Source organism: Parus major, chromosome 4, assembly GCF_001522545.3.
Source record: "Parus major isolate Abel chromosome 4, Parus_major1.1, whole genome shotgun sequence".
Classification (NCBI taxonomy): Eukaryota; Metazoa; Chordata; class Aves; order Passeriformes; family Paridae; genus Parus; species Parus major.
The window spans coordinates 37,118,228-37,137,455 of record NC_031771.1 but is presented as its reverse complement, the minus strand read 5'-3'; the positions used below and the strand labels follow the sequence as shown (position 1 = coordinate 37,137,455).

At 40.9% G+C, this 19,228-nt stretch overlaps 1 protein-coding gene across 3 annotated transcripts in view; it reads right to left on the bottom strand.

Moving 5' to 3' along the window:
* The window catches only part of STOX2 (storkhead box 2), a 142,149-nt gene that overhangs the window by 71,088 nt on the left and 51,833 nt on the right, over positions 1-19,228 (bottom strand). The gene's annotated exons all lie outside the window — the stretch shown is intronic.

Genomic DNA, 19,228 nt, shown 5'->3' with positions numbered 1-19,228 from the left:
GGGACGAGAGATGTGCAGCGTGGGAGCTCGGGGGTCCCGAACAATGGCCCAATTCAGCCCGGCCGTGCTTAGCCAACTGTGAGCCCCGACACAAAAGGCCCAAACAAACGAGGAAAATCCCGCGGCCGCCGGCTGCGACCCCGACCGCGGCGCGCCCGGCACTGGGGAGGAGGCGGTAGCTCCCGGCGTGGCGGGAGGAGCGGTGGGAGGAGGAGGAGGGAGAGGAGAGGAGGGAGGGCTCACAGACGCCTCTCGGCCGCGGGACGAGCGGATGCAGCCGCGACCCCCCCCCCCCCCCCCCCGCCTGCACGGCCCGCCCGCCGCCTGCCCTCCGCCCCGCCGCGCCAAGAGCAGCCGCTGCCGGAGCGCCGGGCGCCGCGCCGCCGCCCGGGCTCATGCTACTCCCGCCGGAGCCCTGCTAGTCCCGCCGGGCTCCGCGCTCCCCTGTGCGGCACCGGCTCGCGGGCGCCCGCGTACAAAGCCCCGTGTACGGCAGGGACCCGGCCCCCTCCCGCCCCGCCTCCTTTCCGTCCGTCCGTCTGTCCGTCCTTCCTTCCTTCCTGGCGGTGGCAGTGACGGCGGAGCGCCGGGGCCGGGTGCGCACAGCTGGGCACCCCACACCGCCGGGCTGCGGCCGGCGGGCCCGGAGAGCAGCGGGCAGGGCGGCCTTGCGGGAGAGAAACCAACCCTGTTGCCGGGTTGCCAACACCAACCCGGGTGCCGCTGCCGCCCCGGGCCAGCCGCGGGGCGAATGGACACAAGCGAGGGAAGGGCGCCGGGACAGATCTGCACCCCCGGGGCACCCCTGCGCAGAGCCTGCGGGGTTCACCCATGCATCCTCCGCCGCCTTTCCCCATCGGCTCCTGAAGAACCGGCTCTCCCCAGGAGGGCCCGGTCAGTCACACCGCCACACTGAAAACCCACCACACTCCACAAGGGTATCCAGGACACCCGGGCTGCCCTCTTCACCGGCTGGAAGGAGGTTGCCCACCCTCTCACAGTGGCTCACGCATCTACGCCCAGGGCATCCCCTTGAGTGGGGCCTGGCCACCCGGGCATTTTATGAATTCCAATTAACCAGAACTGTGCAAAGGGACTAGGTTCCTCCTCTGCAAAACAGCTCAGAGCACGCCTGGTGTCAGGTGCTGCCACCGTTGCCAATGGGGACAACTGCAATGCAGGGATGTGAAAATGTTGCTTTTGCAACTTTGTTAAATTACTTATAAATTTACATTTTGATAATTAATCCTTCTTAGAGTGGTTTGTATCACATTTCTAAGAGCTTTGAAGAACAGACTGTAATTTTGTAATTGGAAATTTTCAATAGTGGTGAACCAGTCAAAGGATGACCATCAGTGAATGAACTTAACATCAAAGCAAGTGGACCACGAGATATCATCCCTTAGCTGCCTTGCTGTATGGCTCCGAGTTCATCACCTCAGCAGCCATCTCAGCCCATCTGGCTGTGCTACTGCGGGCAGCACACACACCGCAGAACTATTCAGGTGTTACTATACGGCAGTCCCTTTCATAGGAGTAGAATATACATTAATGAAAATCAGCAAGAACGTTGAAAGCTAAATGCTGTGGGGTTCTTTCTCATTCAGTCTCATCTTTTTCCAACTGTGAAGAGCTAATAGGAAAGACATGTTTTCACTGATGCTTTGTATACTGGTAGCAACAGGAAAAAGTTAAGATGAGAAAAAAGATGGCCTAAAGCTCCTCTAATAAAAACATAAGATTTTCCATCATGAAACTTACTCATCTAGCAATTTACTCATCAACCTACGCAAAGCTTATAATAGAGCATGTTTTCACCCTCAGACCAGAAAAACCATAAGAACTTCTAGAATCGTTCCATTTTTCTCCCCGAAGGCTGAGGTTGGGGTAGATTGGTTAGCACTACCTAGCTAAGTCAAACCTAAAAAATGTACCTATTTTATCAGATGCAGAAGCAAATTAAATTCTATCTAGGAGCATAAATTCACATTGCACTATCTGAATGTTGAATGAATGATGGCTTTGCCCTTCCAGCAGTCAAGAAGCAGTTGAATATAGCTGGCCAGCTAACTTATTGCTGAACTAAACTCAACTTTTCTCCTAGTCTAGACACAGCCCTAGATATCAATCTGTTCCATTAAAAGAAGACATGAGACAAGAGACAAAGAGGAATCAGCAATGAGAAGGAAAAAATGAGGTCAAGAAGTAGAAAGACAGAACAAAGCAGGACACACACACAAACGCTCACGATAACAAACAAGGCCGCAGTGATCTTTACACTGGCTTTCTGTATAATTACCCACAACTAAAGTATTCTAACAAGTATCAAATAAAAAAAATGGGATGGCTCTGCAACTGTCAGGTAAAGCACGTCCCAATTCTTTTCAAGCAATTTGCTGTGCACTAATGAACTGGCAATAGCGCACAGAAGTCTTTTGAGTGGCTTTAAGTGACTTAATTTGTACACTTCCATGAATTGTCACAGGAGTAATACAGTACATACAATTAACACACGGTATCTTCCACTTGTCAGTTGTAGGAATTAGACTGGTTTATAGTTTTGGGTACAGATAATGATGTCTTTTCATTGTGTGGTAATTTGAAATGAATAACAATTTGCTCCTACAACTATGAAAGGAGGAGGGAATGAAAAATAAGCACCTGTGGTGGTTTGACCATCTAGTAAGGTCAATTTTCCCTTCCCAAATGTGGGGAGATCTGTTTAAAAACAGTTTTGGAGGCCTTCTCTGAGTATTGAGATGTTGTTCCTGTGGTCAGGTAAAGTTACTTTTAAGTCCTCTCACAGTTATCTTGTTTGCTTTCAGCTTAAAGTCTTCTGACATGGTATCTGAAAAAGTACTCCTCTTTGAAGAGAGGAATTCAGAGCAAGTTTCCTCCTGCTCTTGAATTGTTTGAAGTCAAGTGTTGTTACTGGGATGAATCAAATATATAATTAAAGACCAAGTATAAGTTTTGGCTGTTTTCCTTGGAATAAGCTAGAACTATGAGTTTAATTGATTTTTTTGCTTCAGTGGCCAAAATGAAATAAAACTGTTTTCTTCATGTGATCTGAAAGCTCAAATTTGAAAGACAAAAAAAAGAAAGACAAACCCAAAATGAACAATCAAATCCACAACATTTTTTTCTGAGACATTTAAGTTTACTCTTTTTTTTTAATAAAGAAATATAAATTTCTGTATTCATATGGCTATGTCAAAGCAGAGAAAGGAAAAAAGAATTCTCAGCTATGGAAAGCTGATAGAGCTTGCTAGAAGTAAGGAAAAATTCTTCTTCCAGGCAGGAATTGTACCAACGAAAATCTGAATTCTTGATAGTGATGAGAAAAATGGAGATGGCTTCAAAGCTTTTTGCTTGCAAGCTTCTTTTTTTTTTCCTTTTTTTTTTTTTTTAATTCATCCCTAATTGTTTGAAGAGGATTTTGGTTTGGGTTTTGGGGTTTTTTTGGAGATTTTTTGTTCAATAAGGGAAAGATTAAACTCAGAAGCTTTTTATTGAGAATCAGATAAAGCAGTAATTTTTATAATTTGGTATTTCAAGTCCAACAGGATCAATTTCTGTCTTGGATTACTAGAGGGAAAGATGATACTTGGATAAATAGACCATACAGATCTTGAACTAAACCAAAATTATGCATCCTGCCTCTCTCATAACTTAACAATTCCTTATCAGGAATTGGCAGTATAACAGTAGTCATTTCAAAGGTATAGATTTAACACAATGAATTTCAAAAACGCAGCTTGGGTCCATATCAGACATTACAAAGGATTCTTATATGTTCAGTCACAACCCTCCTTCTGTCCAAATTCTTAAGAAGCCTGAAGTCTTTTGGAGAAACAATTCAAAATCTTTGCTTCTGAAAATCTGTTTTATCTTTTAAAAAGTGAGAAAAAAAATATTACTAGGAATATCTATTAAATGTGATCCTCATAAACACTTATTAGCTGCTAAGTAGATCTGTTCCCATTTTGTAAAAAACACAGAAAAGGTCATAACCAAGCCAGAAGACTGTAGAAAATCAGTGGCAAATAATGCACTGTTAAAACTTTGGGATCTCAACTCCCATTTCATAGGTTTATTTTTCCTTCTCTGAAAAATAACTATGTAGCAGAGTACAATATGGTGATCTGTATATATATGTTTCTTTGCATGTGTATGTGCATGCATACTTGTGCATATATGGTAATTGCTCTCATGTAATGCGGTATTTCAAGTTTCAGCTGGGACTACTTTTTTTTTCCTCCCTATGACAAACAAGTTTCCATAGGGACAGCAGCAGGCTTCAGTAAGAGGGTGGGCTGGTGTTACTGCCTTAGCTACTTCCTTGGCTTGGGGACTGACTGCATGAGGTTTTCCAAATTAAATAAGCACACAAGCCAAACACTGAAATAAAAAAGGCAAAATAATAGGACATACAAGGAGGAAGGCAATCCCCTCTGGACTAAGACGAGCTACACCTCTAAAAGAATTTTCTCTCAAACTATACATTCAAAGCCTGGGTTCTCCCTTACCCTGTCATTACCTTGCCTGTTGCACACAGCCTGAACTGGCTGCCACACGGAGAAAATTAGAAGGGCTTCACTTTATTACTGTCAGCTGAGCTGGTGCCTGACAAGCACCCAACACCACTGGGGGAGCTAACTCAAGATGCCAAGTGACACCCAGAGTTTTGTAGCATCACACACTGCAGGTCTATGAGAGGGGTTCTTTCCTGATGCCCAACTTCAGAAACAAACACTACAAATAACATTGGTAATACTGGGACACACAGGAGACTTTGCACAAGGAAAGCCACAGTCACTGGCAACCAAGTAAAACAGGGAGCAGAGGGTCGTTCTGGAGCCAATGAAAACAAAACCATCACATTCTGTAACATCTTAAAAGCTGGAGATAGGATGCTGCAAGATTCTGTGAAGGAATTGCAGGGTCCTTGAAAGTAGGAGAGGGAGAGCAGAAAGGAATAAACAAAAAATAAAGTGGGGAAAAAAAGCCTGTAGTACAAGCAGTTGTAAAGCAGAGGAGGAGGAGGAAAAATGGAGTGTGAGAAGAGGTGGGAAAAATGTAATTATGAACTTGTGAAAAACCCCAAGCTCATGTATAACATCATAGACCTTGGTAATCTATGGGTTTATTAGATTTACAGCTCTGCATAAGAGTGTTCCTGAGAAAGTACATTGCCAGCATTTCTAACATTATAAATCCATGAAGAAGAAAGTTGTCCACTTCATAAAATCACCATTTTCATGTGTGGATTCTTGTATCACTGTATTAACAAAGGTGCAGAACTCAGACTCTAAAAGACATGCTTTTAAGCAATCCTTTACAGGTTAAGGAGGTCCAGCAATACACTGTAACCTTGTCTATAGGAAGCACTACTTTTCCCTTCCAGATATTTGTAATCAGATACACTAGCAAGAACAATCCAGAAAACTCACTCACACCCCTTCACATCAGTCCTTAGACTTCTGACACTAACACTATTAATCTGTCACCTCTCACTAGTACTTGTTACTCAAACATGCAAGAGAAGCCAAGTACTTGTAATCGATGCTTGTGGTCCAGGTCACAAAACGAGGCAGCATTTCTTGATGGATTTATTGGCAAGGAAAAAGCTGGGCTTGCCCAGACAACTCTCTTCTTGAAGAGAGCATTTGAGAAACTCCACCAGAAAAGGAAAGAAAAAAAATCCCAAGGGCAAAGGTATAAGTGAAAAAAATTCCAAATATAAAAAAGGAAAAATGTTTCAAAGCCTATCACAAGCAAGTCTTCAGTCTTGCTATCAGCTTGTGTTATACCATGGTAGTAATCCTGGCTTACTTACAGCACCTCTTAAACTAGTTTCAGATCATATTTCTCTCAGTGTTATGCTTTGGGAATGTGTGATGACAGGAATGCAGCGCTGCTGCTGCGCACATGCTGTAGCTCACCGATTAATTTTTCTGTGTGCTGCCTTATGTGCTGTGGTATTTATTTTAACTTGCATGACTTTTAAGAAAAACCTGTCTGTGTAATGAGAAGAAAGGCTCCCCTGTTTTGGTTCATTTTTTCATGCCAGACCTTCTGATTGCATTTGTGCTTCCTCTGCACATAAGACAATTGATGCAGAAGGTTTTTCAATCTGGATACCCAAGTCTACCTAAAAGCCAGTGTACAAGCAGGAACACCTGTAGAATACAGCTTTTGTTTTGATGTATGCTTTCCCTCTCCTATTATCACTGACTCGAAGCAAGTTAGTTTAAATGGGTGAAAGCTGGGCTTGTAACTCTTCAGTGTACAAAACTAATGAGAGAGAGAGACAAGCCGCAAATCCTGCACAAATTTCCTCTCACATATAACAGAATCCTGCAACTTGGAGAAGTGGACTTACAGCAATTCAAATCACAACTCAATTCACTCACCGGCTGTTCTTCCAAAGGATATAGTAGCAAAAGATATGCCAAAAATGTTGGCCTCAACTTTCTTGTTTTCCACTGGTGTCACATATCATTAGTACCCTGGTATTTAAGTAACATACTGATATATGGGGGCCAGCTGTACTGTAAGTTAGAATAACAGCCTAACCTTCTGCTTTGGGAGTTGAAACAATGGAGAGCAAGAAGTGAACAGCCAGCGTAGATCCCACCAGCAGTAAAAGCCATCACAGATTATCCTCCTACGGACAAAGTCCCACACCTCTGTGTCTATTTACTCCCATTGTTCTGCAGAGCCTATGTGGCAAAGATGGCACCAAGCATGTGCAGGCCTTGTGCCTCTTGTGCTACATCAACACAAAGAAGGAGATTCTGTGTGTCAGGTAGGTACTTTTTAAGAAAAAAAATCATTAAGAAAAGAAAGCCCTTGGCAGTAAGAAGGGGGCAGTGTTTTGCATCTAGGATGGCTTGCATTGTCCTACAAAGAGGACAATGAACATATTTGAAGGGCAGTCCTAAAAGCAGCATACCAAGGGAACTAAATCCCAGCAGCTGCTATAACACCACAGAACATTTGCTGAATAACGCAGTACTAAGGGCCCTCTCAAAAGCCTTGCTTATACAGCTGTTCACTATATTGAGTATATTTTATAGTTGCATATGTATAGCACGTATAAGAGGCAGAGACCTTTAAAACCTTAGAAAAATTGGGAGGCCTGAAAATAGGCTACTCCACCCTTTGTAAACAACTTCTTGTCATTCAGTTACTTCCATATGTGCATGAAGCTCTGCCTAAATTAAACAGGCTTTCAAAATAGTGGTTTAGTACTGAAAATGTATGGTTTCTACCAATAAGTTTGAAGAAAATGTAAGCAAGACATAAACTTACAAGTGAAAAAGCACCAATTTCTCACCTCACAGTAAAGTAATTCAGTCACTTCTTGGATATTTTATTATAGTCTCAGATTCAGAAGCTGCCACATTGGCACATACATCTGGGCATAAAAAAACTCTGGAGAGGAATTATAAGAACTGACAGAAATTAGATTACACTTTCCAGATACCTGACCCAAAAGCTTTTGGAAAATCAATGCAAAATCATCAGTCTGCTTGTTCTCTGGACCAGCTGTGAAGGTGCTACTCTTAGTTATTGGTTTTCAGTGGGATCCTGAAGCTTGTCCCTTCTCTTCTGATTCCACAGTAGCACCCATCAGAAGGAAAATTGCACCTACTCTGACTACCCCTGGTTACCACAGCTTGATGCCATTCTCCACTTGGCTTTTGAAGCTCTGATATTACCCACCTGTGTGCAACCAGAGACAATTTCCCATTGCCCTGTTCAGATGAAGGTTTATGTAGGCACTACTTGCACTTGCTTCTCTGTAGAAGCTGTTCTTAGCACTTCTTCTGAATGCTGAGATTTTTGTATTCTAGTAGAGGAACAAGAAAAAGACATTTTATAGCACTGGGTCATAAACTTCTCCCACCACCTTGTAAGAAAGTTAAATTCTTTCTCAGGGGTCTAGTGCAACAAAATAATTTTTGTCTTACTAAGTGACACCCTACACAACAGTAGCAATCTGCAAAAGCAAACATGTTAACCACAGGGAGCTCTGCTACTTTCTTTTTCTATAAATCCTTCTATAATGCTGTGCAGCTGTCAGTTGCTTTGTTATTAATTAATTTGGTTTTAAACACAAAGAGAGGCTTAAATCCAGGAGAGCACTGTTACTTCCCAGATTTCTGCAGGTCAGTCCTTTGACTCCTCTGTGGAGCTAAGCAGAAGGGAGCAGCACCCAAAGCCTTATCAAAATGTTTCTAGCACAACACTGAAGTGTCACCATCAGACACAAAAACAATCTCTGGTGTGAATTTTTCAACCAATAACTTTCTGATCAGAGACAAGGATAAGAACAACTGAAACATGTAGGTGTCATGAAGAAAAAAATTCCCTTATAACAAAGGAGTATCATTGTGATAATCAAAATAAAATTGTGAAATTAGGAAAAGTAAATTAATATCAAAGTAGAAAATTTAAGAAGAAAATTCCTTTCTAATTCTGAAGTGTACTCCTCACTTCTACCACAAAACCATACTTACATCCTTTAAAGCACATGAGTGGCAGTGGCATAGGATAAAATTTCTTTCAAAATGCTTTATGTATTACAATGAACTTTTGTAAGGCACAGAGAACCACTGACATTTAATATTTCCAGAAACCTAAAAATATCTTTCTCAAAAGAAACAAACATCTCAAGTGAGACCATTTACATGAAAGTAAAATTTCCTAGCATTAGGATTCTATTTGAAAGAATCATGTACAAAATTAAGAGCTAGAAACTCTTTAGTCTTCATTAAAACTGATCACTGTTGAGCTGAACTGAATACCTACACAAACCAACTGTGGTAAATCTTATTAGTTATGGTGATCATCTCAGAAACTTTAGCAAGGAGTCACCATGTTCTCATACATAAAAATTTCAAATGCTTTGTACCCCCAGCTATTCCAGGAATCAACAAATACTCAGGACAAACGCTTCATAGATTGTTGTACAAAGTAAACTCCAAATGCAAGGTGCTCAGCAACTTGCCTTTGATCTTTTTCTTAATGGAGGAGATGTTTAGTAACCTTTCCATCCTTCAGACAGTGTAAAGTAGATCAGGAAATCTGCCTTCACAACTGGCGGGGTTCAGATTTGTCAGAGCACGATGCTAGTGTCAAATTGTTTTTGTCTTCCTCTCTAAAGATGGATCTTACTATTATCCCAGCTGATGGAACCGAGACAAAATAAACACAGACATTAGGACTGAAACAATGATAGACTATCTGAAAAGGCATTTAAGTGCCCACAGTCGTCCAAGGAGTAAAAAGTTATAAAAACAAGTACTTCTTTTTATTGCCCATATCCCCATGTCATTGCTGAGGTACTTAAAAAACCCACAAACCCTATGGATTTCTACCCACCACATAGTAATTACTGAAATAACAAAGAATTGGAAAAAAGTATTTCCAAAGCCTGATGCTATTACTGAACTGCCAGTGAAAAAATTCTCTCTAACACCCCTTAAGTCTATCCTCCTGCACTCCCTAATCTGAACACAAAAGGTTGGGTTTAAACACCCACCCCCCACCCTGAGATTAAAACCGCCTGCAGTTTTCAGCTTCGGGCCAGCACTGACAATACTTTAAATCCTTGGCTACTGGCTTCGTGAAGACACAGCCTACAGAAAGTCCCCCAAAGTTCTTTGAAATGTTAAATACAAAGCAGGAGGAGGTCATAAAGGAAATATTCTTTACAAAAGGAATGGATATCATATGCAAGGTTTTCAAATACATTTCTCAGTTGCTTTACTTCCAGCCACCGTTTTCTCAATCCTGCATTGTATGAAGCTTTTGAAATAATATTCAGGACTTAAATAAAGCACACAAATTAGTGTTATAAACAGCTGCCAATATATGAATTTGTTACCTTTTAGCTCTCATAAATCTCTCCAATAAATATATTGTATCCAACTTCTTCTCTGAAAAAACTAATTATTTACCTAATAAATGGTCCTATAGCAATTACCAAAAGCCCAGTTATATAAAAGTAACATACAGGTTTTATTGCGTCATCTTCTGTAGCATCTGCCCAATTACTGCAATAGAAGCCAGTGTGGCTCCCTGCTGCCCTGGAAATCCAGCTATCTTTCTGCCAAGAGCCTTCTAGTGCACACAAAAGGAACAGGGATTGAGAAACCTGTTTTATCCCCTCTTATCCCATAAACTAACAAGCCTTTTTCTCCACTGCAGCTTTTCTCAACAAAACCAGGTAATTATGCAGGATGGGATTTTCAAGGTATGTAAAAGAAAAAAAATCAGTGAGTTTAGCATAGCAGCTTTGCCAAGTACTGTCACCTCAAACTCTGAGACTTGCATGCAGTGTGGGATGGCAGGCAAACACAATGATGCCCTGCCACTGACATAGGGCCCAGCTGTAAGCAACAAGCTTTGTGGTTCAAAACTGTTGCTAGGTGGTTGCATTTTTCTGCCCACTTCCATTCTCCTGGAGGTAAACAGGATGGTAGGAGCCTTATTTCTGTCCCCTGTCTCACCCTGTGAGTGTCTCTCCTTTCTCATTTGGGTATCATAAACTCAATGAAAAAAATGAGTTTCACATTCATTTTTACAATCACTTTGAAGAACTTGTGTTTGGCTTGCTTGTCTCATAAGGTCTTATGAGCCCTATCCATACTAGCTTCTGACAAGATGTTCCAGTAGACATCCACAAAAACATCCCTGCCCAAATTTACAAACTGTGTACTTGAGGAGAAAAGTAACTGGTTGTCATAGTGATGTTCACAGTCTGAGGAGCCTTTGGACTTCAGTGTCATGAAAGGTACCAGGAGTTTAAAACCTCCAACTACATGAAGTGGTTCATGGAAGCAAGTACTCCAGCCAGCAGCAAATGCATGCTTAAATCACTGGTGATCCTGAAGAACAGGCTGCTGCACTTCAAAATTATTTAAGCTGTTTAATGTTGGGTTATTTGCAAATCAGTATAGCACAGCTCACAGAAACTGTCACTGCTGTGACTTACATGCATGTCTGACAAGCTGCTGTCCTCTACTTCTAGACATCAGTATATTATTGGGGTACCTTCACAGGAGGGCAAGCCTGTTCACTGAAATGTTCCAGCTACAAAAAAAGACTGAAAGGTTATAGCAAGCTCAGGAACATCACATGCTTTTGGCAAGGTGAGATGATAGAGGAGGATGAAAGGCAAAGGAGGGTGAGCAGAATTATTGTTCCTTGATGATTAAACAAGCACAGAAACTATGATTACAGATCACAGACATCTTTTATAACATGCCAAACTAGCACACAGAGAAATGCCTCAGTAATTCAGTCATACAGGCAGTATTGGCTCTCCATAGTTTGAAAGAAGATGAGGGTCTTCTGAAACAGAGGCTCTGCCCTGACTCCCTGCTTTAGGCCAGTGAAGCAGAACAAAGCCTTTGAACTATCTGGAGAACAGGCACCACTGGATACAGCCCTGGCAGCCAAAAATGCTCCTTGCATTCAACCCTCACTCTTCATGGCAGGAATCAGCTCAAGATACCTAGTGATCTCTGCCTGTCTGTTGGACTCCTTACCCCTATAAAACAAGTAAGAACAAACTTCAGGCAGATGTAACCTGAACCTAGGCTTCAGCAAAGCATACAGCTAAAAAAGCATCCCTAAAGAAACCCTAGCAGGAAGGTAATTTATTGTTGAAGGAGATCTGGTCCATAAAGAACTTCCTAGGAATGAGAAGCAATGATTCAACAGACACAGTTCGGTCTTGCCTTGCCTCACATTGCACATAGCACCAACTACCATCAGTCTGCCTTGTTTATCCAAGAGAAAGAGATAATATTTTGGTATTAAATGAAACTCCTGGTTCTCTATGTGCTCAACTAAAGTAACCAACCATGCATTACTTGCAAAAGAATGTTGATGACTTAATAGTAATTGTGTTTTTTTTAAAATCGCATCTTTCTGATAAGACTTGTCCATTTTAATGAGACCTATACCACTAACATTACAAATTTTTTTTTCATAATAGTATGAAATTGTATTCTTATTTCTATGTTACCAGTCAAAGAAGTTTCCAACATATTTTATTTTTTCCCTATTTAAAGAAAAAAGCACTAAACCAAACAAGAACACTGATCTCTGAGCATGTGACTACAATAACACAGTTTTCTCTTTTAGTGAACTGTCGTGTTGAGCAGGCCATTTCAAAAGTGGCAAGACCTGGGTTCAGAAGATGTCTGAACATATTTCTGTTTATCTTTACCCCTTCAGGAAACTGCATTCTTCTTCATTGCTACACTTTGAAAATCAGTGCAAATGATTAATTTGCATGATTTCATGATCACTGCAGTGATTTCAGAACCAATAGATTTCAGTCCAAGACAAGGCAGCTAGAAACAAATTTTGCCATATCCAACTTCTGATGACAGTATTCCAACCACCCCAGAACATTTAGGTAAGAAATTAAAACCTTATCATTCATATAATAATGTCTAAGAGACTTAAGCATACCAACTGTAAGTGAATTCAGCGATCAAACCCAAAAAAAACAAATTCAGAAAACATTCTATCTCTGTCTTCTTGAAGAAGAAATATGATACTATGCACCTTTAATGACAAGAAGTGCCCAATCCCTTTTCAAAGCAGAATCATAATTTTTTGAGTCAGTTATAGAAATGTATACAGCAATGTGAATATAAGTTACAACAAGAACTACAAGCAGCAACACCTCCCAAGTAGTGAAGGCAAGTTATCAGGCACTTAATGCTCCTATTCATTATGTTTACACAAGTTTCAAGATATTCCTGCACAAGGTAGGGTTTCACATTTACTGAAAAGGGGTAATGAAGGTTACTAATTCTGGATGAAAATTAAATAACTCCAGCAACAAAACAGTTATTCAGACAAACTGGATAAATCTTATTCCTAATTCCTGTATAAGTTCATGTTTTGCTTGGCTTTTTTCAAGTCAATTTTTTTTCTGCATATCATGATTTTCAGAGTCAGAAACAAAACAGACACTCAACATTCACAAGGATATCTGCAACAAAAGAATTATGTGAAGGTGGCAAGCTGAAGCACCTTCATTTGGATACATTTTTGTATCCAAAGAGCAAGCAACAAAAACAGAGTCACAGAGAGAAACAGATGGCCAGTGAGTTATCACTCCTGATCTGATGACTTATGTGGGCTCAACTTGTTTATTTACTCACATATTTGCAAAAAAGTAACTTTCCTTATGTTAGCAGCAGCAATATTGTATATTATATATCTATTAAATACGCAGTTTGTATTTTTACCTACATGCAACACAAGGGCATCAGGTATTCACCCTCTAATTATGGGCTCTCCTCCAACCATAAAGGTCATACTTGACCCTTCCCAGGGCTAGGGAGTTAAACAACGGATGTCTGACACCACAGCTTAAGAAAGGGTTAAAAGAGAATCAGTTTTACACTGCCCTGCTCACTGGCCTGGAGACAGGACAGAAGTGCTCAGGTCCTCAGGGGCAAGGAAGTGACTCTGTAATTACTGGCTATACCCTTTATATCATCCAGACTGTAATTACTGGCTACATCCTTTACACCATTTGGGAACTGCTACCTCTACCTCTCTCTGTGCACTACTCTCTGTTGATGCAACCCCCATGTTAACCTTGCATGATGCATGACAAAAATACTGTCATATGGTCCTGAAGCAACAGGCACCATTTGTGTGTCAGTGAGTCCTGTCAAATGAACCATCCTTGAAAACACAGATTCCTCTTAGATCATCTCACTCCTTCTTTAGGACTGATCTCAATATCTTCACTATAATTGTTCTTGTTACCTTCTGGGCATAGAAAAATCATGCAGCCTTTCTAAGGACATTAAATCCAATTATGTAAAAAGACAGTGTTGGGAAAAGAGTTAAAATATTTTAGCTAACAAACTAATTTTTATTTAAAATATATTAGCTGAAAATCAGGAAAGTTCAGTGTGTGACCATTTAACCCCCCTGAATGTCACCAGAAAGTATTTTCTAGCTGAAATTACAGTAATGCTACTGCCCTCAGCTGTGGTTAACCACCAGCCTTACAATTGTCAAGACAGATAACAACCACCTCCTAGCCTGCAAAGAGTGGGCAATGGACAAAGAACTTCTGTGTTATTTTCCCACTAGCAAAGTTTCACTGTGTTCTTGTGGGGCAACTAAAGTAAAGGATTCAAAGTAGTCAGTGTAATTTTATATACTGGAAGAGTCCTGAAAGTAGAGAAAGACATTTTTCAGTAGATTCTTCAAATTGCCAGGATGTCAATGTGATGCAGAATGTGTTTATAGGCACTCTCACAGAGCAGTGTGCGCAGATAAGATTGATGTAGGATGGTTGCATTGCTCAGCTGGTTAAGGATCAGATCCTCTTCATGGGTATAGTACCATGGGGATAGACAGGGGAGTGTCTTTCAATGAGCTACTGAGCTCCAAGCAACTCCTGCAGCAATACCTCTGCAGTCCTGAGGACTTGAGTGGGACCACAGCAGATCCCACAGCAGCAGTCCAGAGACTGAAACCCGAAAGAAGGAATCAGGTACACTGAAAGAAAGCTGAACTCCAAGCAGGTTGTTCCCTTCTGATCCACCAACATCTGGTGCAAGACAGCCTGGTGCTGTATCTGGCGCAGCATCTGAGCCTTTGTGACAGTGCAGAGAATTCTACTCCCATCGTTCCGCCCACTCCGTGGTGTAGGAAGTGCTACACAGACAGACTCATGAACACCATCTGCTTAAACTGTGGCATTTGACTCCCTTTCTCCAGCATGAAATATTCTGAAATGGTCTAAGCGCACTAAAGCAATCCTACATTTCACAAGTCTCTATGTCATGAATCAAGAAACAGAGTCAAAATATACTTTTCATCTCCCACAACATTGCTTTTAGTTTTCTAACTGGATTTTGCAGTGTTTCTTAAAAGAAAAAAAAAAAACAAACATAAAACTCTGGGGGAGCATGAAACTCTTATTTCAATAAAAATTAACATGCATAAACATATGCAATACTTATATCTGCACAGTAGTGTAAAATCTACAGAGGAAACAATTTTATTTTTTTTCCCATGGTACCTTTATTCATTCTATTACAAAGAAAGAACACTGAATTTCATACATTAATGCAAGCACAACAAAAAAACTTCCATCCAGACCAGGAAAAAAGCCTTTTACCTAAATATGTGAAATCACTAACCATTATTTTCCTATTCCCATCTGCATTTTAAAATGAAAAGAAAACAAAAATTCCAAGTGCTTAGGTTGTCATGTCACTAGGGTTTATTAACCACACACAACTATATGGTATATTAATTATAGGAAATACATATATTACTTACAGCATTTCTGTAGCTTGGAATGCAAGTAACTGAAATAGTCCCCCAATACTCTTGGAGATATGGCAGCTAGTTAGACAGAGGCACACTCACTTTTTAGCTGTTCAGTGATTTGCAGTGTCTTTCTTAGTGAGAAGGATGGTATTTTTAAATTTATTTTTCACAGAAGTTCAAAGTCCCACAACTGCAAAAATGACTGCTTGGCTCTCACTAGGCTTCAGAATCCCAGGGAAAAAAAACAAGGAGAAAATCGGTTCCCAGCAGGCTCCAGCTGAGAGCCCTAATAGGAAACACCCCAGCACACTGCTTGCTCTCCAGAGCGTCCCAAGGAATTCACCCAGCACCATGCTGGGAGCAGAGTTATAAAAAGTCCTCACATCTTCTAGTGCCAACCCTACATCTTAACAAGAGATTAAAAATATGTTCCTCATTCATATATTGTCTGTGAGCTATATATCTGCTTCTCCTAAACCAACAAGCACAGACAGAAGGACAAGGTAGCTTTTGTCACACACAGATACGAATTATCCCAATCTTTCATTTATCTTTAGTGCTAAAGTACCTGTACAATGTCTTTTAAAAAAATAATTGAAAGGATTTAAATTTTTTGCTCAACTTCATGATAAAACTACTTTGTTTGACATGGGGAAGAATGGCATTGGAAAAAAAGGAACATACTTTTAACAAAGCAGTGATCAAAAGGACAAAGGGATTATTTCTGATTCTCATAAGACACAGAAGTTGCCAAACTAAGAAAAAATACTAAACTCTTACATGAAACCTGTATTTGCATATGGACAGGACTGGCTTGTTTGGGATGATTAAAGCCCTGCAGATCAAACCTCGAATATGTACTTCTAGATTGCCCTCCAAGCCCAGGCAGGCCAGTCAGCCATGGGAAAAGATGTGTCCTCCAGAGGCTGGCAAAGATAGGGCACCCACCACCCATCAGCCCCTAGTTCCTGCTTGCTCCAAGCATCCACAGCATTATGGTACCCCCCGGCACTTCCTCACCCTGCTCTGCGCGGGCACTTGCTGGCAGAGGTGGGAAGATGAGCGCTGCTCGGGCAGGGTTCCCCTGGTCCTGCTGGGCAAACCCCTGCCCAGCAGCTGTGGTAGGATGGGCTCCCCGTGCAGGGCTGGGGGCATCACACCAAGACAGAGGGAAAGGCTCCTTCAAAGGTGCTGGGCCGTGTCTTTGACACCACCACTACTCTGCTGGACGGAGATGCGGCGAGTGTGAGACGTGCAGCTGTAACTCCCTGTCTTTCTGCTAGAAGACAAGACTTGACTTGGACTGGACTACTACTGTGGCCACAGGGCTTGTGCAATGAATGCACATTAATTTAGTCCAGCATTCTACATTTTGGTCATTTGAATAGCAGATGCCATTTGTAACCAGCTCAAATACCATGATTTCAGGATAAGACATAAAAGAAAGCAGCTATTCACCTTACTAATCTAACATTCTACACACTGGAGATATATCAGTGAACCAACTGAATATGGGAGACCAGGGATGAAACATAAATAGCACAATTATTTGGTGCAAACCATTTTAGGAAGTTATTCAACAATAAAAAAAGTACAAGGAGGTACCATTTGGAAACGTTTGGAGGAATACATTTGTAAATGAGGCTTGAAAGCCACCTGAAATAAATACAGCAGAACTCTTCCAGAGGGGGGATTTATAAATATGATTTATAGTCTGATAGCTAAGCAATGAATGTAGTCTGTCATGCACCTGAAATTGCTTTACATTTGTGATTCATTTGCACAAGAACTGCTTTCCACAGCCTGATTTTTTTTTTTTTTAATAAGTCCATTAATAGAAAACAGAGGAAACTCCCCAGCAATCCCCAGAACAATCTAGTCCAATATTTAGACTACTAAAGAGGCCAATAGTAGACAGCCAGGAAAGAATAAGGCAGCACTCACACTTTCTCATAAGAGTCTCTGTGTCCCTCCATTTCCAGCTTGAAGGATTTGCTGTGCCTGCTCTGGTTCCCCTACTGAGTAGTCTCTGCGAGGCCTCTCTGCCAAAGGCTTGCCCAGTCTTTCCATCAGCCTATGTTAACTTTTTGCACTCACAGCATCATCTGAAGTCCTGCAAGTTCTCTCTCTGGCATGAAGAATCACCTCCTTTTCCTTTTAAACCCATCTCCCTCCTGTTTTACTTCCCCTCAAACTATTTTAACTGAAGAAGGAGTTCACCTCATCTCTTACCATCAAGAATGCTTTCATCCCTGACATGTTGTATGTAAATACAATGAACTTATTTGAATTTATTTTTTAACCAGGCAAATTGCATGTACTCAAAAGATGGTGGTGATATAAACTACTTTTTAGTGTAGGGCTAAGAAACTTGTAATGAACCATCACACATGCTTTTTATATCATACAGCTTCCAGAAAAGTTTAAATTATTTTGATCTTGAGAGAAGTGGTTACATCATTGTGCAAAATATCATTACTGTTGAAATCATCAAAATACTTCTGTCTCCAGTCTTGCGGCAATTGGCAAGTTCTTCAGACTTTAGCCCTGATTTTCTAGGAGTTCACCTACATCATCATTGTAGGATGAGAAATCTGTCTAGGTCTTTCCCAACTTCACCATGATTTTGCTGGGAAACTTATGAGAAATCATAATGACAGTGATGACTGCAAATCAACTCAGAAAATGAGTTGACATAACAATTTTTTAGATTTTTTTTTTTTTTCCCAGAATGTAAACCTGCTGAAAGACTGCCCTTGGATGGGCCATCTCTCTAAATTTCATGAAGAGAAAATGTAACAAATGTGACAAAGACACACAAAAAAAGTAGTAGTCAGTAATTGAGACACGTGAGAAGTACTCATAAGGCAGCAATCTGGGTAATGATGAAGGAAAAGAATGCAGAATTTTCCTGTACTTTAAAATACTAAGCACCACTTAGTGCCCTCTGCTGCATACAGAGGTAATATGCAAAGCACCACTGAACAATGACATCATCTGATATTAAACAACACAATATGCTGCATCTATGAAAAATATTTATTTCCTTAATTGCCCTCATTTTCTAAAAATACTAATAAATTATGCGAATATCTTCAGCACCAGCTTAGAGCAGGTGTTTTTTTACATTCTCTCTTCCCATGTAGTATCCTGTGTTCTGCCTGCAAGGAAGCTGTCACCTCGTCTCCCACATCTTACACAGTGGGAAATTCATGCTGAGTGAGTGGAGATGCTGGGTGAGGGGAGCATACGGCACCCTCAGCATGAGATTTAATCATGAGACGCTCATGACAGCTAAACAGCTCAGTGGGACGTGGTCTGCACACCACCCTGCCACTCCCACTAAACTCAAGGGAGTGGGAAGTGCCCATCTCTCCCTGCTCTCAGCTAAAAGAAATGAAACAAAGACAAACAAAAGGGAAGGTCAAGCCTGCAATGCAATTTTCAACCAAATAAATGTGCATTAAAAGTCTATAAAAGGTCTTTCATGCACAACATGGAAGAAGTAAATGCAGACGAGAGCAACTGTGACCCCAAAGAGGATTAATTGATTGTCAGACAGAACCAAGGAGGTCTCCTAATGTGGAACACAAGTATTTTAATCTGATTCTGAAATCTTATCTCCTATCTTAAGATTAACAGAAATTCTTCTGCAGCAGGCTATTATTTCTGATCCATTTCATGAACTAAGAATATTTTCCAAAAGCAAAGTTTGTGCATTTTAAATAGTTTATTATCATTCTACTCAAAATCATATTTGACGAAGTTGATCATGACTAAAACCTGTTCAAAGAAGTTAGGTCATAAAAAAATGTCCTTTGCATGCATTCACATTGCCTTAAACAGGCATGTCACACGTGCACAGACATGGAAATGTAAGATGTGGAAA